The sequence below is a fragment of the Enhydra lutris genome, unplaced genomic scaffold (assembly GCF_002288905.1).
Source record: "Enhydra lutris kenyoni isolate GAN:26980312 unplaced genomic scaffold, ASM228890v2 scaffoldscaffold26, whole genome shotgun sequence".
NCBI lineage: Eukaryota > Metazoa > Chordata > Mammalia > Carnivora > Mustelidae > Enhydra > Enhydra lutris.
This window is the reverse complement of record NW_019154110.1, coordinates 15,686,060-15,708,100: the sequence shown is the minus strand read 5'-3', so window position 1 is coordinate 15,708,100 and position 22,041 is coordinate 15,686,060. Positions and strand designations below refer to the sequence as shown.

Here is a 22,041-nt window from a genome sequence, read left to right as displayed (position 1 = left end):
TTGGAATGTGAGCAGCTGGGGAGGTGCAAGTGAGAGGGAGAGAGAATCTCAAGCAGACTCCAAGCTGAGCAAGGAACCCGACTTGGGGCTCCAGGCCACAACCCTGACATCACGACCTGAGCTGAAATTCAGTTGGACACTTAACTTAATGAGCCACCCAGTACCCCCAGGCACCTGTATTTTTAAAAGCTTTGCAACTTATTCTCTACCATTTACTCTATGGCCTTTCTTTTTTAATGAATGATTTTTCCATATGGCCTCACCTAAATTTTTCCTCTGATTTTGATTTTAAATAATAAAAAATATTTTTAAGGAAAATAAATCAATTCCAAACCCACTTCCCAAACACATGAAATTTTTTCCCCCATGTCTGGCTCTAGTCCTTTTTCATGTAGAGACAGTTTTGAATTCTGAATTTGACACTTAACATTTTATTTATAAAATTTTCCATGCTATCATATAGTGGTAAGAATTGCCACTTTAGGAAATATGTGATATTCCAGAAAGCATTTATTTCCAGAAAGTAGTATCATATTTTAGCATTTAATCATTTGTATCATATTAAAGCATTTATTTGTATCATATTTTATCTAACCATTCCCTTACTATTGGACATTTAAGCTGTTTCTCTTTTTTTTTTTTTTTAAGTGATCTCTACACACAGTGTGGGGCTCAAAGTCACAACCTTGAGATCAAGAGTCTGATGCTCCACTGACTAAGCCAGTCAGGTGCCCCTGTTTCTCCATTTTAGAATGCTCTAGAGAAAATGGCAATGAAGAGCTTGGTGTGTATGCTGCTTTCCTTTTGAATCAATGCCCTTGAGATAATTTTCTGAAAATCTAGTTATTGGGTCAAAGGATATGAACGTTTTTTTATGAGTCTGTTAATGATTACTAAATTGCTTTCCAAAAGGTTGAACAAATTCGCAAAGCCATGCCCCAACTCTATGGCATGACTGCTGAGGTTTTCAAGGAGGGGCAGGCAATACTAGAGGCCTGTTTGGTGTTCCCATAACAGGTTGAAAAAATGTTTCCAAATGTAGCAGTCATATTACTTAAGAAGTAAGTTAAGAAAACGAATAACAACAGTATATGGTCACCCCTCAACTATCTCATCTACTATGTGCCAGTATTTTCCTTGCATTCTCTTTAATCCTAAAAAAAAAGCAAACAAAAAAACGAACAACAACAACAAAAACTGCAAGTTAGATCTTACTGCCCCTCCTTTTACAGATGAAGAAAGAGTGGAAAAGATTTTGAGTAACTTGCTACCCAGATCTGGGTCTAGGTCTTAAGACTCCTGGCAGCCTCAGCCTTCCTCCTCTTAGAGCCCCCAGCTCCTATGTAGGGAGGTCCAGCAAAGAGGGAGTTCTGGAGAGATCACAAAGAGAGAGAAACAAACACTGGGCCAGCCCAGCTATTCCAGCCATGACAGCCAAGGAACTAGACATGTGAGTGACGCCATCTTGGATCTTCCAATCTTAGTCAAGTCACCCAGCCAAAAACATAGGGAGCAGAAACAAACCATCCAATGAGCTAACAATCAGTGATTGTTTTAAGCCATTTCAGTTTGGGGATGGCATGGTTTGGTATGCAACAACAAATAATGGGAGCAATATATTTTATTTTGGTAAATAACAAATGCAGAAAGAGTACCGGGGATAACTTTGAGCTCCCCTAACTCTAACACAGGCAGAATAAAAGTCACTGACATTTACCACCTTTTCATCCCACGTCTGTACTTACCTCTGTCACAGCACTGACCCCACTGCACATGGCCTTCACACATGTTCATGTCTGCCTTCTCTACCAGATGAGGGGCCTCCACCTTGGTAACCACAACACCTTACACAAGACCTAGCACAAAATAATTAATACACATATGTTGAATTAATCTTGACTTGTTCCTGATTGCTTAATAAAAGCACTTGAAATGGAATAATAGCTTTTATTTATTGGGCTCAGCACTGTACAAAGTATTTCATATGGATTATCTCAGTTTATCTTCACAAAAATTGCATAAAGTAGGTCCTGTAATTACCCTCATTTTACAGATGAGGATACTGAGAGGCTAGGTCAAATTACTTGAGGTTACAAGTGTTTTGTTTCTTTTTTCTTAATTAAGTAACAAGGAGAGAGAAGTTTATTGAGTACACTGCAAGGGAGCAGAGGGTGGGACAACAAAGGAGAGACCATCTGCCAGGAGGTGGGGTGGGAGGGTGGCTGTTGTTGTTGGGGGTAGTGAGAAGGCATGGGAATATAGGGAATTTTCTGGTTCCTGTTCCCGGTTGTAAGTAGCCCATTGGTCAGCCAGGGACTCTGGCTATTTTGAGGTGTGTTGCCTGATGGCCTGTCTGTATTCAGCCCTGGGGTCACTGTGGGTTCTTCTGCCTTAATCAAGCTTCCATTGCTCAAGCCTGTTTGCCTGAAAGTGGCCTCTATATTCCTCCCTGACTGATTGAGGAGGACAAATCTTTGGCATTTGGGTGGAGGTCTCATCTTCAGTAGCTGCTTTCTGCTGGATGTGGGTGGGGGCTGTCTCGACCTAAGCTGTCCATCAGGGGTTCTGTGCAGTTAAAGACCAGAGCATGGTGTTAGATGAATGTGCTCAGAGGCAATCTGAGTAAGATTCTCTGGTGGTCAGGTCCATGGGTCTTCGGGGGAGGGGACCCCTGATGGCATGGGTTGGAACCCTTGTGGAATCATCACTTGTGTATGGAATTGTTGGATTCACTCAGGCCCACAGTAACATAGATCAAGATGGTGGCTGGACCCATGGGAACAAAGGAAAAAAAGGGGATGCGGAAAGAAGCAAGAAGCAAGGCTGAGAGTCACCTGGCTTCAGGAGGGGTTCCAAATGAGTCTGCAGCATGTGTGGATTCACCCTGGGTGGGCTGCCACTGCCAACTGTGCCACACATTGGGAACGGACACCTCGGGGGGATGGAGTGTGAGAGGCGGATGGAGTGTGAGAGGCGAGGACACAGGCAGTCCCACCTCTCTGCCCTTAGCCCTTCAGACCAACACCAGAGAGCTGCCCTGGCCAGAGACCTTCAGCTGTCTGAGGAACACTAGGGTTAGGCTGACAGAGGACCGAAAGTTGAAAGAAGGGGGAGGGAAGGATCCTCTGAAGGGCAAGGGGGAAAATCCCTCACCCTTTTGGGCAAGGGTGGTCCAGCAGGTTCCCTCTGGGGCTCAGATCCTCATGGAGGAGTAACCTCAGCAGGAGGTCATCAGATTCCCAGGGAGTACTAGAGTCGGTCCACCGAGGGAGAGTCCGGAGACATTCCCAGAAAATCCGTGGAGAGTCCTGGCCCTGCATGGCTGCGGTTCCATGGGGGTCATGGGGGTGACCCAATCCGGTGGAGGCCAATGTGTGGGCAGTGAAAGAATTCACCCAAGGCAGAACAAAGGAGATCGAAATTTATTGAATACACTGCAAGGGAGCAGTGGGCAGGCTAGCAAAGGAGAGACTGTTTGCCACAAGAGCATTTTAAATACCTGTACTGAGGGACGCCTGGCTGGCTCAGTCAGTGGAACATGTGACTCTTGATCTCAGGGTTATGAGTTCAAGCCCCATGTCGGGTATAGAGATTACTTAAAATCTTTAAAAACAAAAAACCAAAACCAACCAAACCAAAACCTGTACTGAACAAGGCAATACTTTATTTAGGCTTTGGCGGTGGTTAAGTGAATGAAGCCATTGCAGTGTGGTGCACAAAACCCCTGGAGGTCTGGTTGCCTGACTGTGTCATAGTAGACAGCACTTGTCCTGTTAGGGCTCACTGCCAACTGCAGGAATGTCATGGAGGGTTGTGCAGGTTGTGTCCTGCACAAGGACATCTAGCCCAAGGACAAGTAGAGGCTGAAATCTAGACTGTGCCATTGCACTCTGCTCACGATGGAGCCTGGCACAGAGCTGTGTCTGTCTGGGGGAGGGGACACCTGTTACCTAATTTGCACAATGCCACCATGTGGGCTACTGGCAGTTCTCGATGGAACACGTTAGTTTGTAGGAACCTGGAGTGTCTCATCAAACAGAAGTCAGAAACTTGCCAGGTTTTAGAATAGATAGAGCCAAGAAAATGGTTCCAGAGGACTCGTGGAGGGTGAGTGGAGGTTGGGGACAATGGAAAAATTTGGGTGCAGTGTCTGAGCTCCCGTATCGTTATGTGCTCTACCCCATCACTCCTAGAGGTGAGTTGCCTTGGGAAAAGGTGTCATCCCACAGAAGTTCCCATCCCTGTGGGTTATCTGAGACTCCTAGATCTTGCTGTTTCAGACAATCCCAGTTGCAGTGGTGTACCAAAAGGCATGCACACTAACAAATTAAACACTGCACAACAGATTATAAACCTTACCAGAGAGGGCTCACTGCAGCGTTCTTAGAGAGTCCAAGCAACTTGAGCATCCCTACACAGACATGCAGCATGGTCAGGTGGCCTCCTGGGAGGATCGTGACAGTGGGCCCAGAAGGAAATCCCTCCCACGGGATAAAATAAAGTAGGTCACAATCTCTGATAATTAATTGCTTCTCTGTGTCCACGAGCTTCGCTATAGCTGAAGGACCTAAATTGCTTTGGGGTACAACTTCACCCTGTCTGAAGTAGTTTACAGAGTTTCTTAGGCTCCACTTCCCAATTGTACTACCATTGCAAGAAGCTGAGAGGAGTGGAGAGGCTCTGGGAAAGGGCCGAACACACCCCTGCATGACGCCCACTGAACAGAACCTGAATCAAGGTCTTAAATATGTAGCTGAAAAGTTCCCAAGAAATATATGGTGGTGATGGGGCGATAGCCTAAGTGCTGGCTATCTGAGGCCCCTTCATGATAACCCCTTGGATGGGGCCTCTGCCCTGTGAAGCTAGCACACCTTAGGTCCAGAGGGGGAGGAAGGGGACAGCCCCCTTTTATCACCAGCTAAATGACTTCACATTCCCTTTCACCAACTGTCTGCCATGGGTTCCAGAAAGAAAGATACTGTGTCAGTGTCTTAGGGCTGCTGGAACAAAGTATCACAAACTGGGTGGCTCAAAACAACAGAAATGTGTTGTCTCACAGTTCTGGAAGGAAGAAGTAAAAAATGAAGGTGTTTGAGAAGTGTTGTTTCTTCTTCACTCCTGGTGGATTGCTGGCAATCTCTGGCATTCCTTGGCTTCCAGATGCATAAATCCAATACTCTCTTGTCCCATGGCGCTTCTCCCTGTGTTTCTTGTCTTCCTGTGGCTGTCTGTCAGATTGCATTAGGGGTCAAATCTACTCTGGCATGACCTCAGCTTAACTTAAATCTGCAACAAACCTGTTTCCAAATAAAGTCACGTTCTGAGGTACTGGGGTTGGGATTTCATCATATATATTTTTTTAAGATTGTATTTATTTATTTGACAGACAGAGATCACAAGTAGGCAGAGAGGCAGGCAGAGAGAGAGGAGGAAGCAGGCTCCCTGCTGAGCAGAGAGGCTGATGTGGGGCTTGATCCCAGGACCCTGGGACCATGACCTGAGCCAAAGGCAGAGGCTTTAACCCACTGAGCCACCCAGGCGCCCCTCAGCATATCTTTTTTAAGGGGACACAAAACAAACATGGAGCAGCCATGTTTCTGTATCAAACTGCTTGCTGATTCTCTAGGTCTGTCTCCAGTAGTGCTATAGTGAGTTGGTTAATCCATGGGCTTCAAGTCAGATTTCTGAGGTTAAAACCTTGCCTCCACTGCTGTGTGACTAAGGGCTGCAGAATGGGAATGCAGTAGAATGAGAGCGTCTATTATCTGAGGCTGGTGGAGGATTGGAAGAAAGTACTTTGCACAGTGCTGGGCATTAAGTGCTCATTAAGTATTAGCTATGGGTATTATTATTCTCTATTTCTTCTTTTTAAAGATTTTATTTATTTATTTATTTATTTGACAGAGAGAGAGAGACAGCAAGAGAGGGAACACAAGCAGGGGTAGAGAGAGAGGAAAAAGCAAGCTTCCTGCTGAGCAGGGAGCCCAACGTGGAGCTCAATCCCAGGACCCTGGTATCATGACCTGAGCCAAAGGCAGACGTTTAATGGACTGAGCCACCCAGATGTCCTTCCCTAACTCTTTCTATTGACTTCTTTCGGAGTAGATCATTTACTCTTCTCTGTAGACACACCATGATCCTGGGGGTAAAACCAGTGGGGAATGGGAGGGGTTTAGTTTCACTTGTTTATTCAATGAAACTGAAGGTGCTAGGACACTCCCTCACTGTATTGCCCATTAAGGGGACAGTTCATATTTGCTAGCGCTGGAAAAGTTCCTTCTGCTGCCAAGAGAAGACAACTGGTTGACTTTGTAATAGCCTCACAGGGGCACCTGGCTGGCTCTGTCGGTAGAGTGTGTGACTCTTGATCTCAGGGTTGTGGTTCAAGCACCACGTTGGGTGTGGAGCCTGCTTAAAACAAAAAACAAAAAACAAGAGCCTCACAAGAGGACATACTGGTGATGTTTTGATGAAAGTTGCTGTGGTCCTAAAGCCCTCACTCAGCCTTATGACAGGTTCAGAAACTCCACCACGTTTGAGTTCCAGAACTGACAGCTGACTCAAACAACAAACCTTTACAAGGTCTACGAGATGGAGAAAACAAGAGGGTCATTTGTGTAATTTACAGTGACCAAAATCTACCTGTAAGGCAGTCCAGCCATGGCTTCTCTCCTCGGAGAGAATTATCAGAAGGTTGCTTCGTGGGTATGGAAACAGGATGAGGGGCAGAGTTCTAGGATTTAAATGAATAATAGTACTGGGTTCTGATCTGACCATTGCCACTTAACCAGAGAGGGCAGTGTCTTGATTAGACTGGATTGAGTGCCTTCTCCCTAAGACAGGCACTACTCACTCCCCAGCTTTTTCTTTTGGTCTCCTTTGTCACTTCCTACTTCTAACTGACATATTCCTTTTTTTTTTTTTAAAGATACACTGTTACCTTCTGTCTTGTTCCACTTACCAGATTCTTATTCTTCTATTTAAAAAAAAATTTTAAGTAAAAAAAAAAATATTAAGTAATCTCTATTCCCAATGTGGGTCTCCAACTCACGACCCTGAGCTCAAGAGTTACATGCTCTACAGACTAAACCAGCCAGGTTCCCGTTATTATTATTTTTTAACATCAGGATTAGAGAATCTGATAGAAGGTATCCATGACTATTTTCACAGAAAAACATCATACTTAAAAAACTATGTGAGCAATTTCAGAGGGTTCACAAAAGTCCTTGAAGCTGTTTTATATATCCTATCTTAAAATCCCTGTCTTTTTTTTTTTTTAAGATTTTATTTTATTGGGGCACCTGGGTGGCTCAGTGGGTTAAAGCCTCTGCCTTCGGCTCAGGTCATGATCCCAGTGTCCTGGGATTGAGCCCCACATTGGGCTCCCTGCTTGGCAGGGAGCCTGCTTCCCTCCCTCTCACTCTGCCTGCCTCTCTGCCTACTTGTGATCTCTGTCTGTCAAATAAATAAAATAAAAACTTTTTAAAAAAAAAGCAAACGATTTTATTTTATTTATTTGACAGACAGAGATCACAAGTAGGCAGAGAGGCAGGCAGAGTGAGAGGGAGGGAGAGCCTGATGCGGGGCTCAATCCCAGGACCCTGGGATCATGACCTGAGCTAAAGACAGAGGCTTTAACCCGCTGAGCCACCCAGGCACCCCTTAAAATCCCTGTCTTAAGCAGACTTGCTAAAATTTAAGCTTCTTCCTCAGGGCCAAGTTCTTAAGATGGCCCTCCATCCTCACCTCCCTTCTTATTCCTCCACCTTCTCATTCTCATACTAGGGCCACCTTGTGACCTCTGCACTGCCCTGACCTTGTGGCTGGCCACCTCTGCCTCCGCCACAGCTGCTGGGTTGATCTTTAGCTGTGATTATAGTTAATCCTGTCTTCAGCTCCCACCCCCACCCCCCGCCCCATGAACTGTGTCTTACACTTTCCCTAGTACTCCAGTTACCCCACTTCACCTCTTCCTTTGCTCATGTGACCACACCTAGGATAGGACTAACACATTGATATTATTTCCTCCTGCTTTTCTGCCCCTCCTCATAATCATATTCATAGTCTTGTCTCCCTCTTTCTTCTACTTCCTCCTTCTTCCCATTTTTTCCTACCAATCCTTCCAGGACATAACAGCTTGGACATCATTTTCCCAGGTTCTCCCCCATAGATATTCCATCCCTCCACCACCACCAGAGCATTGTCTTTCTTTAAAATATCCACTTTTTAAAAAAAGATTTTACTTATTTATTTGACACAGAGAGAGAGATCACAAGCAAGCAGAGAGGCAGGCAGAGAGAGAGGGGGAAGCAGGCCCCCTGCTGAGCAGAGAGCCTCATGTGGGGCTTGATCCCAGGACCCTGAGATCATGACCTGAGCTGAAGGCAGAGGCTTAACCCACTGAGCCACCCAGGTGCCCCTAAAATATCCACTTTTTAAATGATTTTCAACACAAATTTGTATTTCCAACTTCTGCCACTTTGAACTTCAGATGTGCATATACAACTTAACTACTTATTTGCACTTGACAGTCACAAATCACTATATATATAGTGGGTCCCAAATAAAACCAATGATTCACTGTCCCCATCTTCCCTCATCTCAATAAATTGTACCCCATTTAACATAGTGGTTCAAGCCAGAGGAAGGACTGTTAATTGTTCCCTTTTCCTTACCTCAACATGAGTGAAGTAGTCTTGTTGGTACTTCTTCCAAAATATACCTTGTGTTCAAAGCCATTTCTGCATACCCACTGCCATGACTCTTAGCTCAGGCCAGCACAATTTCTCATCTGGCTCATTGTAGCAGTCTCTCTTCTGGTCTCCCTGCTTCTGTACTGGTCTTCTAATCCATTCTTTTCATAGCAGCTTCAGCTTCCTTTTAAAAACAGAAGTTATATTGTATCATTCTCTCTCTCTCTCTTTTAAAGTAGGCTCCACACCCAAGGCAGGGTTTGAACTCAGGACCCAGAGATCAAGACCTGAGCTGAGATCAACAGTCAGATGCTTAACTGACTGAGCCACCTATGCACTCTTAGTCTTACTTTCTACTTAACCTTTTTTTTTTTTAAAAGATTTTATTTATTTATTTGACAGAGATCACAAGTAGGCGGAGAGGCAGGCAGAGAGAGAGAGGAGGAAGCAGGCTCCCCGTGGAGCAAAGAGCCCGATGTGGGGCTCGATCCCAGGACCCTGGGATCATGACCTGAGCCGAAGGCAGAGGCTTTAACCCACTGAGCCACCCAGGCGCCCCCTCTACTTAACCTTTTTAAATGGATTCCCGCTTATTCACTAAATGCTTTTTTTACTGAGTGCCCTCCATATGTCATGCCCCCAATGATATCAGCTCTTGTGAATAAATGAAGTATATAGAATGTATATAGTGGTAAGTGCTGTGAAGAAAAATAAAGTAGGGGTGAGGGACAGAGAATTGTGTGGGTGGGGGTGTGCACCCGCATGCATATGTGTAATTACAATCTTAAATAGGGAGAACAGAGAAAGTTTCACTGAGACTGAGTAGCTGACCACTGAGCAAAGGACTTGAAAGAGGTGAGTGTAGTCTGCAGAATATTCCAGTCGGAGGAAATAGCAAGTGCAAAGGTCCTGAGGTGGAAGCATGCTCGGCTTTGGGGCTAAGCAGAGTAGAATAAAATCCAAGCTTTACTATAGTTTATAAGGTGGTCTAGTTCTCTTATCCTCTCCCCAGTTTGCAACCTTCTTTTACCTGTTTGCAACCTTCTTTTTCCAGCATTGCGCTCAACCCCCGCTATATATTCTATCCACACTGATCTTCTAGTTCACTAGAAGCTGTTTCTTCCTTTTGCCTGTGTTGTTGCCTCTGCTGGGAATACTTCCTAATCCTTATTCCCAAATGCTATTTGCAAGGCTGGTTCCTTCTCATCCACTAGGTTTCAGTTTAAGTTTTACCCTATGTCTTTTGGAACCATAGAACCTTGCTATTTCTTTCCTATTTCAGCTTCCTCTTTGTTTCCTTCATAACACTAATCACAGCATGCAACTGGGATTCATATATATATATATATATATATGAATTTATACTTAAAACTCAATAGTAAATGGCATCTCATTGTCATTTAAATTTGCATTTTGGTCACTAATGAGGATGAATGAAGCGTTTTCCCAAACAATGGTTAGTGGTTAGCATGATCTATTTTCTGTATTTTGTCCAAATGTTTACTTCACGTCCCTATTTTTTAAGACTGAGAACAGGCCCAGCCAACTGCGACCCATCCTGTTCACTTGTCTGGGGGCAATTTATTTTCCCAAGTTTCCTGGCAGAGTTAGTGACTCGTGGTGACCACCTCTTCACAGGAATTTTTCCAAAACTCAAACCCATTTAGAAGAAAGTGTTTGTTTCAGTTCAACCTCACCGAATGTGAAAATGGGCAAAAAAGTTGCATTTGAGTAGTGCGAGGTACTCCCTATTCTGCAGTCATTATTGAACAATTATTAATGGCCACCTGATTATGCGTTACGAAGTACTGACAGTTCCGGGGAAGCAAAGGGGAGCCCTGCCCCTCCCCGGCCAGGCCACTCCGCCTTTTCCAGGAGGCTGTCCGCGACGCGACAGGCAGATGGTCTAACTGACGCCAGGAAACCGCCCAGAGCTGAGGCAGGAGACCCCACGCGGCGCTCGCCGGGTAGACCTTTGAGGTTCGGAGACGTCTCCCCAGGCTCCAGCCAGGCCGCTCTCTCCAACCACGCCGAGATTATACTTCCTCTCGCGAGAGCCCGAGCGAGGCCAGGCTGCGGGCGGCGGCTGCGGGATGCTGGCTAGGCGCTCCAGACCGCGCCCTCTCTGGCGCAGCTGGGAGAAGCGCGGGCGGGAGAGGCAGGCGGCGCGCACGCGCAGGTGAGTGGGGCGGCGCGGGGCACCAGGGCGGGGGGCGGGGCCTTGCGTCGCGCAGTGGGCACGTAGCTGCGCGTCCTCAGTATTTAATGTCTCTGTGTTCCTCCGGCCTGGGCAAGCACGTGGGGGAGCGGCCGCAGCGCAGCGGGGCTGGGCTGCTGGGCCCGGGGGTGGGGGGGGGCGGCGGCGGGCGAGGACTCTGCATCCCGACTGTCGCCGAGGACCTGGTGAGTTGGGGCCGCCTGGGCGGCTGGCACGAGGACCACCTGCCAGGCCCCCGAGGGCGGCGCCGTCGGGCGCGGGGAGTCTAGGGTGCAGGTGCGGTGTGCGACGCGCGCTCCAGGTGTCCCGGAGGCGCTAGGCTGCGGAAGCCGAGAGCCTGAGGAGGGGATCCGGCCATCGCCTGCTGTCAAGCAGGCCCTTTCGCTGTCGTCGCCTGCGCGCCCCCTCTTCCTCCCCCGCCGGGGTTGTCTGCCCGCGGGCTCCTGCTGACAGGTCGCGTGTGCGCGGCTGGAGCCATGGCCTGCGGCCGCATGGTGCCCCCCACGGGCGTCACAGCCCTCAGGGGGTAGGGAGGCGAGGACGCGACGCCCGGGGCACCCCTCTGCGGCTTAACTTTCCCCGAGCGTGCACTCCCTCCCGTGAGACAGACCCGAGCGCGTCCCACCCAAGGTCGCCCAACCCCACACGCGTTTACTTTTCAAAGGTCGTGTGTACCCAAGTGGGAACTGGGAGAGGCGGCGGCGGGGCGGGCTGTGGGCAGGGCCAGGCGCTCGTAAGGGCGAGGAGTTGCCCCGAGGCCCACGGGCACCCCTTTCTTCCTCCTGAAGGGCTGGAGTTGAAATGGTCACTTCAGGAACCGTATCCAACTTCTGGGCCCTTTAAGCTCGCACTGGGTTGCTCCCCACCCAGGCACGGTGGTGGCAAACCCGTGCAGGTAGCCTAGCCCCTGGGAGTTCAGTTCGGCGAACCTGGGAAGAGGGTTGATTTGCGGAACGCGGAGGATGGGCTAGGGCACCGTGGTGATTGGAACGGTTGGTTTTGGGGCAGGGACCTTTGGAACCGAATTAGGGCCCTGAGGTCAAGGGCTTGGTGTCTCTCGAGAGGATTAGCATATGCAGCCCCTTCAAGGGTGTCGGGAGAGGTGGAGGCTGTCCTGGCCGTAGTGCCCGCTGACTTCATGCCCCGGGGCGCGTGGGTCACGTGTCACACTCCGCCTGCACCACCGCCCCCCCCCCCGGCCCGCGGTGTGGAGGGACCACGCTAGTTTCGGGGTTATGGGTCAAAATGGGCTTGGGAAGACTGTGGTCTGAACGCCTCGGGGCAGGCTCTCACCAGTTCCGTTGTGCCCTAAGGTACAGTCCCTCCCTATCCCCCCACCTCGGAGGGAGGCTTAGAGAAGGAAAGGCACTGTTGATGGTGGGCGGTGTCGAACAGACCCGGGACTGCTGGAACCCCTGGGCCTTTCGAGATCTCTCCTGCAGAGATGCGGAGGTTGGCTGGTGCCTTCCTCCCGCTCGGCAGCAGCTAACAGAAACCCGGTGCTCTTCACCCCAGGTGTTAGTGAAGGCCGCTACAGCCGGGTAGTGGGTATGGGCAGAGCAATTAGGTTAAGCCAACTATCTTTTCCCTACTGAAGTCTAGGCTACTTTGTGTTTAAATTTATCTCTCGCAGGGGAATCTGGGCTGCTTGACACCTGGTATGGTCATATCTGTTGGTTTCCTAATCCCTTCCCCCCTCCCCCCTTTGTCGCAATTACTGATCAAGGAACACCATTCACAAAAAGCTGTTAACTCTAGCAACTGGTAACCTTACTGTGTTCTTGTAACCAAGTGCTTCTCAAATTAGTTTGTTGTGTTTTTTTTTAAACTATTCAGAAAGCAAAGCTTGGACTCTTAGTAAGCACCACCCATCCCCTTTGCTCTTAAAGGCACAGAGCACCTTTGAAATGAGTGGATAGATGATAGCATGAGCATGATTTGATCATTTTTCACATTTCTTTGTTTCTGGCATTCAAGTAGTTCACCTGCTGATTATTTAATATTTTCTGGGGGCGCCTGGGGCTCAGTGGGTTAAAGCCTCTGCCTTCTGCTCGGGTTGTGGTCTCAGGGTCCTGGTATCGAGCCCCGCATCGCGATTTCTGCTCAGTGGGGAGCCCGCTTCCTCCTCTCTCTCTGCCTGACTCTCTGCCTACTTACGATCTCTCTGTCAAATGAATAAAATCTTAAAAAAAAAAAATTTCTGAGGGGCGCCTGGCTGGCTCAGTGAGTAAAGCATGCGAGTTTTGATTTGGGGGTTGTGAGTTTGAGTTCCACATTGTGTAGAGATTACTAAAAAATAAAACTTAAAAAAACGTTCTGAGTACTGGGAACAAGTGAAATTATGTTTTGGGGGGGCTTTTGTGTTGAACTTTAACCTCTTCCACCTCTTTTTTTTTTTTAAGATTTTATTTATTTATTTGACAGACAGAGATCACAAGTAGGCAGAGAGGCAGGCAGAGAGAGAGAAGAGGGAGTAGGCTCCCTGCGGAGCAGACAGCCCGATGTGGGGCTCGATCCCAGGACCCTGGGATCGTGACCTGAGCCGAAGGCAGAGGCTTTAACCCACTGAGCCACCCAGGCGCCCACCTCTTCCACCTCTTAACTAGTTTTGTGGGTTCTGGGAAGTAATTCTGGGGTGTATTCTCAGAGGAAATATGGCTCTAGGATCAGAGAGGGCTTTTTGATCCTACAGATATGCAAATCACTGAAGCCTCGGTGCCTACCTGGATTAAACTGGCTCCTTTGTCATGCACATTGCTAGGCGATGGCCCAAAATTTGCAGATAATAGATCCCATCTAAGCCCTTGAGTGACACGGATCTTGGTCCCTAGAGCCTTTTGTATGAATATCCTTTCCTCCACCCAGCCATTTTCTAGGAAGTACAGCAACTCCTGGCCCCTGTAGGGTGAGCACAAAGGTGTCTGCTGTCAACGGGACCTGCTCAGATGCCAGGTGGATGTGGCTCTGGTGTAAGGTTGCTGAACATCAATATTTTAAAGCAGTCTGTTTTGCTGTAGCTGGTAATCTAAATTATTTGTGGGTGTTGGACCCAGGCCTGGCCATAGCCCTCGTTTGTGGGTGAAGACTAGTTTTAGCCTTTACAGTGTTCCCCCTCATCCTAAAGACAGATTGAGATTATATTTTAGACTGGGCATTGTGCCTGGTTCATGATGGCTGTTCAAGCATTGCTTTTTTTCTCCTCCTAAAGAATCTCTGAGATTAACGTTAATTTCTCTTGAATCACTGGAGTGATTTGGATTCTATTAAAGATACCCCTCCTCGGTAGCCTCTGACCTGGATACTTGGTTGGAAGGAAAGCAAATTGGTTTCCCCACACTGCTCCCAGCCTCCTGGCTCTAGCCTGAAGCCACATGATTTGGTTGAGTACACGTTTCAGGGTTTTGAGGAGTGGGCACCCCATGTGCCTGGCCAGCTGGTGCCTTCCTGCCCATTCTCCCCAGGCCACTCCTTCCTAATCTTCGCTGTGCGTGTAGAAGGAGAGGACCTCTCTGTAGCTTGGTCTGCTGTGCTTTTGTAAGGAAGTCAATTTTGTGTATGAGTAAGCCACCTTCTGTTTGCCATTCTGTTTTCCTCTGCTCTGGGGAGGCAGGGGTCCTCTGGGCCTCTTGTCCCACTGAAATCCTCTCCTGTGGTTTGAGCTGCTAATCTGCGTGGGATGTATTTAAATCCTAACCTTGGCTTTCTAAGGCAAGTTCTTTTTTTTTTTCCACAGCCCTTTCTGGTGTAATGCTTCATGCAGGTTTCACCTTTATGATCATTTAACATGAAATACCCATTGTTTGTGGCGCTCCACAGAGCAGCTCTGCTGGCTCCAATACCTGATTTTATACTTGGGTTGTGGAAAACAGGATCAATGGCAGTGTCTTGAGTGGGACAGAATCTGGCTGAAGAGGTAGCTGGTGGGGATGTGGGAACTATAAATTAGAGGATGCCTTTTCCTTGACAGTTACTGTCTTGTGCTGGGAGAGTTACATGCAAACACCTCCTTGATCCTTTAATCCTCACACCTCTGAGTACAATTGAGGAGGGTGATGCTGGAGGTCAATTGGGATTTTTTCAATGGCTAGTATAAATACAGATTGAGGGGCAGAGATACCGACAAGTATGGCTTTGTGCTTAAACTAGGTCCTCTGGAGGGCTTTTGTGAGAAGAACCAAGGAATAGTCAAATCCGTGGGCTTTTCTCCTAATCTTTCTGTTGCTTTCTAAGCAGATTGTTGGAGTGAAGGAGTGTATGTTATCATGCAGCATTTTGAAGACTGGCTTTCAGTAATAAGTAGCTTTCAAGGTGTCCTTTTCCTTAACTTTCTTTTCCTCCTGCTGAGTGGTCTTCTTTCTGTCCAAATCCTGGCCATTTGGATATTTCTACAGCTCAGTTTGGTAGTTTACAGCAGTTGGTAGTAAACACTCTGTCCCCATCTGGTAAGACTGGCTGCCTGCCTTCACTCAGCCCCGTGTTACTGAGGCCCATAGCATTCAGGAACAAAGCAGAGCCCCAGGTGAGTTGTGGAAGTCAAAATGCAAAGGCTGAGGACCTAGGAATGAGAATTGTTTCAACCCTGGGTTTAGCTGGCAAGAGCCCTGGTTTGAGGGATGAGGACGGGGGTGGGGGGGGCGGTGGGACGACGACAGCTTTCAGGACTGAAACCTGGCAGTGGCTCTAGACCCTTCTGGGGTCTCAGTTTCTTCAGCTGGTAAAAGGAGGGTTGATCAACATCAGTCAAGAGTGTTCAGATTCTGCTCCTTAGAGTGCCTCTGGGATACTGCAGGGTGGATTTACCTGCAGGGGTGTGTATGGGCAGGGATGTGTTTGGGCTAGGAAGCATGGCTTTGTGGATAGTGTAAGTCAAAGCCCCCCCCTCCAAAAAAAGCCATAGTCCACTGTTTTAAGTGCATCTCAAGTTCTCTTAGCTTTTCGATGCTACAGTGCTATATATATTTTTTTTTAAAGATTTTATTTATTTATTTGAAAGAGAGACAGTGAGAGAGAGCATGAGCAAGGAGGTCAGAGAGAGAAGCAGACTCCCCATGGAGCTGGGAGCCCGATGCGGTACTCGATGCCGGGACTCCAGGATCATGACCTGAGCCGAAGGCAGTCGTCCAGCCAACTGAGCCACCCAGGCGTCCTACAGTGCTATATTTTTAAAAGTTTTTAATTTATGTAAGTAAGCACTATACCCAACATGGGGCTTGAGCTCCCGACCCAAAGATCAAGAGTTGCATACTCCTCTGACTGAGCCAGCCAGGCACCTCTTGTTTATTATTACTATTTTTTATTAATTTCTATTCTTATCTCCTAAACCTACCCTTAGGGGAGAGGGTCTAGAGCTGCCTTGTCCTGTAGGGTGGCAACCAGTGATGCGTGTCTGCTTCAATTTAAACTTTTAAGCATTAGGGGCACCTGGTGGCTCAGTTGTTAAGCATCTGCCTTTGGCTTGGGTTGTGGTTCCAGCGTCCTGGGATCCAGCCCCAAGTTGGGCTCCTTGCTCAGGAGGGAGCCTGCTTCTCCCTCTCTTCCCTCTGGTGTGTCCCCCTGCTTTCGTTCTCTCTCTGTCAAATAAATAAAATCTTTTAAAAAACAATAACAACAACAAAAACTTCTAAGCATTAAATACAATTTAAAAACCCATTCCTTGGTAACATTAGTCTCATTTCAAGTGCTCAGTATCTTCATGTGGCCAGTATTGGACAGGGCAGGCTTTAGAACATTTTCACCATCACGGAAGGTAACGTTGGACAGTGCTGGTCTTAGCTTTGGGCCAACTGTAAAAGCTTAATTGTCTCACCTTGTAAAGCATCACATGTTTGGGCTTAGTCCTCTCTAGAGTCCACGAATCCACAGTTTTGGTGACATTTATCAGCTCTTTGTATGGTGTGTTCAACAGGTTTTGGTTTGCCAGTTTGGAGGGCAGTGATCAATTAAGAAATGGTTCTAGAGAAGAACATAGTAAGGAGGCTGGGGATGGGAGCGCAAAACGGGAGAGGCAGATGCTAAGCCCTCAGAAAGCTGTTTTGGTTTGAAAACTTATTTATTATCTTAAAGGCCCTTGCTGGTTGTCTGAGGCCTTTGCTCATTGTGAATTTGCTACTTGGCCCTTCACTCACCCACCTGGTGACTTCCCATAGGATCCCACTGTGGGACCAAGGCTGGACCAGATTTGCAGGCACCTTACAAACAAATGTCCTTTTCATTCTGCCTCTCCAATCCATCTGGGTGTTAGGAGGCCTGTTTTTATGAAGCCATTGGGGGAGGTTGGGCCACAGTGGGGGTCCTGAAGTGTAGGTGTGGGCAAGCTCTGGGGAGTGAGCTTTACTTCCAGATACCCTCTCATCCAGTCTTGGGCATGCCTAGTTTGAACCCTGCTAGACTGGCATATAATGTGAGAGCTCTCTTGTCCCAGACCCAGCCAGCATAGGATACAGAATCTACTGTACACCTGGCATCTTAGGGTTGTTTTTTTTTTTTTTTTCCAAACTACAGTGACCCTTGAATGACATGGGGGTTAGGGGCACCAGCCGCACCACCCCATCCCATCCCGTGCAGTAAAAAAAAAATCACTTTGACTCCCCAGAAGCTGAACTAATAGACTAACAGGCCAATGGAGGCTTTACGGGAACATAGCAGTCAATGAACACATATTTTGTATGTTGTGTGTGTTCTCTACTGTATTCTTACCAAAAAAGTAAGCTAGAGAAAAGAAAATGTTATTAAGAAAATCATAAGGAAGAGAAAACATTTATGGTAATGTACTACATCCCAAAATCTGCATGGAAGCAGACCCATGCAATTCAAACCCATGTTCGAGAGTCAGCTATGTTCCCTTTTTATTTTATCTCAATCCTAGGAGGTAAAGTATTTCTCCTTTACGTGTGAGGGAGCTGAGGCCCTCAGAAAACTAAGCCGACCTGGGGACACAGGGCTGCTTTGCACTTAAGTGAGGGTTCTCTCTCTAGCTGCATGCTTAGAGACAGTTTCTTACTGCCCTGTTACTGTTCCATCCTCATCTGGAAAATAAAACTGGGTTCCTAAGATTGAAATGATGTATCCCACAAACAGTCAAGCTCTTCAGTGTTTTGAGTCATCAGCCTCATTAACAGCCCTGTGGAGGTATTTGTAACCCATTTTGCAGGATATTTTCATTTTATGGGAAACTGAAGTTCAGGATCCTACTCTAATGCTCTTGTCTTTCCAAAGTCAGGTTTTAGCTCCAAGTTATGCAACTGTCCAGTGCCTTTGAGTGGCACAAATGATGAGTGTGACTAAGACAGACTTGTAGGCTAGGCAGCTGTGCCTTAGGGCCTGGAAATGGCTCTGCAGACTTCTGGTGTAGTTCAGTCACCTGGCTGAAAAGACAACCTCAAGTCGGTCGTTCCTTGGCTCATAATAATGCGGCCTGTGGGACCTCACATGGAGGTCATGAGACCCAGCACTGAGCCCTCAACTGGCTGTCACCTAGGAGTAGCCTGGTCTGTCTCTGCCAGAGGAGGCACAGATCTGTTCAAGCCTAATCCTCAGCATGCTGCACTGCCACCCCTACGCTGTCTCCTGTAGCCTTGGCCTGGGACGATGGATCTGAAGGCCAGTTCAGTCTTCCGTAGACCTCCTTCCTGTCCCTCCACAGAGAAAGGAGTAGGAGTGACTTCCCGAGCTGCCTTGGAAGGAGGCCTGCACCCTGATGTGCCTTGAGCTCTGATGAGAAAAGGCTGTGCTGAGAATAACCTCCTTGCTTTGTCCTTTGACTTTGGTGAGGCCCACCCAGCCAAGCTTGTGCTGTGTGCTATTTTTAGCATGTGGCATCCTTTAGGAAGGCCAAGTACATGTGGTTTCAGCATACAAGCAGGTCCTGGTGTGGACGCTGCTGCGGTCTCCCAGTCAGTGTGGGGGGCGGGGTGGTGAGGAGAATAAAGTCACCCTAAAAACTCTTGTGGGGTGTGTGTGGGGTGGTAGTTGCCTAAAAGTTCCCTGGGGCTGCCTTTTCTGTTCTGGATCTGTGGCAGAGGCAGCCCGGAGTCAGGGAACTCCCTGGTTTTAGGACCTCTTACTGCCCTAGTGGCCAGTTTCTCTGAAAATGACATTATCCCACTTTCATGGGAAGTCACCTGACTCAAAAGCGGTCCTCCACACAGACACTAAAAAGTCTGTCAAACTGTGGTTCTGTTGGCAGCTTTGATTACTGGCGTCTTCTGGCTTAAAAACCAAAACAAAACAAGAGGCAGTAAGAGCCATGCCCCTTACTAGGAATTCTCACTGGGGGGCTACAGAAGCTGAAGAGATATGAAGGAGTTTGATGAATTCTGCTCCTCACCACCATCCTGCCTTCTCCCCCTTTTTTCTGTTCCTCCTATCCTCTAACTTGGAGCTGCCAACTCCAGCCCATCTATCTTTTTCTGATTAAGAAACCTTCAAGCCGTATAAGGCCCTCTGTTGCCTATGGTTTATGTTGGCTGGAGACCGAGGTTGTTTTTGCAAAGTCTGATTCAAAGAAGTAGCAAGGGGTGCGTGCGTGTGTGTATGTGTGTGCGCACGCGCGCATGCGTGCCTCCATTCCCATCTGCTCCCTGGGGCTGGACTGCCTTCTTGGAACAGATTCATCTGGTGGAGTTGTGGGGGGTGCTAGGGTGAGGGCCTAGCATTGGCTCCAAGGCCAATGAGTGGTGTGACCCCAGGGCTTCCTGGCAAATGCATTTGCTGAGAACTCCCAAGTAGAAAGTGAGCCCCTATTGGATCATGTAGTGTGTACCTAATCTACCAGCCAGAAAGGCACTGTATTTCTGAAATAGATTCCAGAATTTGCTTCTATTTATTAATTAAGAAACTATAGGGGCACCTAGCTGGCTCAGCTGGAAGAGCATGCAACTTGACCTCAGGGTTGTGAGTTCGAACCCCGTGTTGGGTGTAGAGATAATTTATTCATTTATAAAGATTTAATTTATTTATTTGACAAACAAGAGATCACAAGTAGGCAGAGGCAGGCAGAAAGAGGGGGACACAGGCTCCCCGCTGAGTAGAGAGCCCAATGCGGGGCTCGATCCCAGGACCCCGAGATCACAACCCAAGCTGAAAGCAGAGGCTTTAACCCACTGAGCCACCCAGGCGCCCCTGTAGAGATTATTTAAATAAAACTTCAAAAATAAAAATCAAGGGATGCCTGGTGGCTCAGTCAGTTAAGTGTCTGCCTTCGGCTCAGGTCATGATCCCGGGGACCTGGGATTGAGCCCTGCGTTGGGCTCCTTGCTTGGTGGAGAGTCTGCTTCTCCCTCTGCCCCTCACCCCCCTCATGCTCTCTCTCTCTCTCTCTCTCTCTCAAATAAATAAATACTCTTAAAAAAATAAAATTCAAAACTGCATCACTCAAAAAATTTTAAAAAGAAACGAAAAGAAACTGTAGCCCCTTGGCTTTTTGAGCTGAGCAAGTCCGTTCTCCTCTCTGGAGGAAGTTGGGTGAACCTGTCCCTCCAGGTTCTTGACCTTCAGCACAGCTTCAGCTGGGTGATGGTGGAGAGCGATTTCTCCGGCAGCAGCCCTTCGACCTCCTCTTCCTCTCCCCACTTCTTGCTGTCCCTGGAGTCAGCCAAGTGTGTTCCTGCCTTGGTACTTTGGCACATGTTCTCCCTGCCTGGAACTTTCTTGCCTCTCCTTTCCCTGTCCTCCCAGATCTTGGCACGGCTACCCCTCACTGTTCCAGCTCTGCTGCCACCTTTGGAGAGGCGTTCCCTGACCATTCTGTCTGAAGCTCCCTCTGCCAGGCGTACTTAACCCAGCTCTTCTCGACCTGGGTTCCTCGTCTAAACTACAGAGCACGTGACTGAGCGACTAACTCCACTAGTACCCTTCCAGATGCACAGGAATATAGTTAATTTGTTATCTACAAGGGGTGCTTAGGCTCCGTTCCCTGAACACCCTTGCAAGGCTGCAGGTTTATGCTATTGGGTCGCTGTATCTTCACAGCGTCTTCTCTGAAATGTGACTGCCTACCCCTCCCGCTACCTTTGCTTTCTGAGGGCTCTTTCCACCTCCTCAGCCCCCTCCACTGGACCTGGCTGACTGTGGGAATTAAAAGCTTTATTCAACGACTAACCCTGAGGGGTCCTGCTGCCTGATGCTGGTTTAGACCTCAAGAGGGTGGGGAGCCCCAGTACCTTAGTGCTGGAGGATCTTGCCGTCGTCACTAAAGCCCCTGCTCTTGTGGTTACTGCTGTCATACTGGCAGGGCAGTTCGGGGGCTCTGAAGCAGAATTGACGTCAACTACGGGAAAATTAAAGCAATCCAAGTTTGTACATAGAGTTGACACTACAGGCTATACTGGTTAACAAGAATCCTAAAGGTCTGTGGTAATAGAGGGGCGCCTGGGTGGCTCAGTCGTTAGGCGTCTGCCTTCAGCTCCAGTCATGTTCCAGGAGGGTCCTGGGATCAGGCCTTGCATCCCGCTCCCTGCTCAAGGGGAAGCCTGCTTCTCTCTCTTCCACTCTCCCTGCTTGTAGTCTGTCTTTTGCTGTCTCTCTCTGTCAAATAAATAAATAAAATCTTCAAAAAAAGAAAAAAAATCTATGGTAATAGAGCATCTCTTGCTATTTAATAGTTAAGAATTAAAAAAAAAAACATTTTATTTATTAGAGAGAGGGAGCAGAAGCAGGGGGAGCTGCAGAGGGAGAGGGAGGAGACTCCCTGCTGAGCAGGGAGCCTGATGCAGGACTCAGTCCCAGGACACTGGGATCATGACCTGAGCCAAAGGCAGTTACTTAACTGATTGAGCCACCCAGGTGCCCAAGAATATATTTTTTGTTCTATCAAAGCACTGCTGGTAGAAAGATTTGATACACAAGTTATACACAGTTACTCTTTGAAAGAACAGCCCTTTCTTCTGAGTGTTCCTTGACCAGTCCTCTCCTTTAGAGGCAGCTGCCCTCAATTCTTCTAGGCTGTCCTCCTTGCCATTTACATCTGTATTTCTAGGTGGGATGCTTTTCTTTGCTTTCTTTCTTCCTTTAAAAAAAAATTTTTTTTTTAAATATTACGTGATTGTTTTTCTACTTTGGAAGGTAAGGACTTGGCTCATTCCTACACTTTTTTTCTCCCCTCATCTTCTTGGCATGGGGGTAGCTAGCACA

At 47.8% G+C, this 22,041-nt stretch overlaps 1 protein-coding gene and 1 long non-coding RNA gene across 2 annotated transcripts in view; one reads left to right on the top strand and one right to left on the bottom strand.

Moving 5' to 3' along the window:
- Positions 1 to 1,763: 1,763 nt before the first annotated feature.
- On the bottom strand, positions 1,764 to 10,628 carry LOC111151722. The gene is made up of 3 exons (XR_002640871.1): positions 10,481 to 10,628; positions 8,676 to 8,877; positions 1,764 to 1,856 (listed from the first exon to the last, which is right to left on the bottom strand). It is a non-coding gene; the product is annotated as an uncharacterized LOC111151722 (long non-coding RNA).
- Positions 10,629 to 11,026: 398 nt separating this feature from the next.
- The window catches only part of LOC111151371 (A-kinase anchoring protein 1), a 37,144-nt gene continuing 26,129 nt past the window's right edge, over positions 11,027 to 22,041 (top strand). The window contains exon 1 of the mRNA XM_022509349.1: positions 11,027 to 11,096. The gene's annotated coding sequence lies outside the window, so the exon portion shown is untranslated. The remainder of the gene's footprint in view (positions 11,097 to 22,041) is intronic.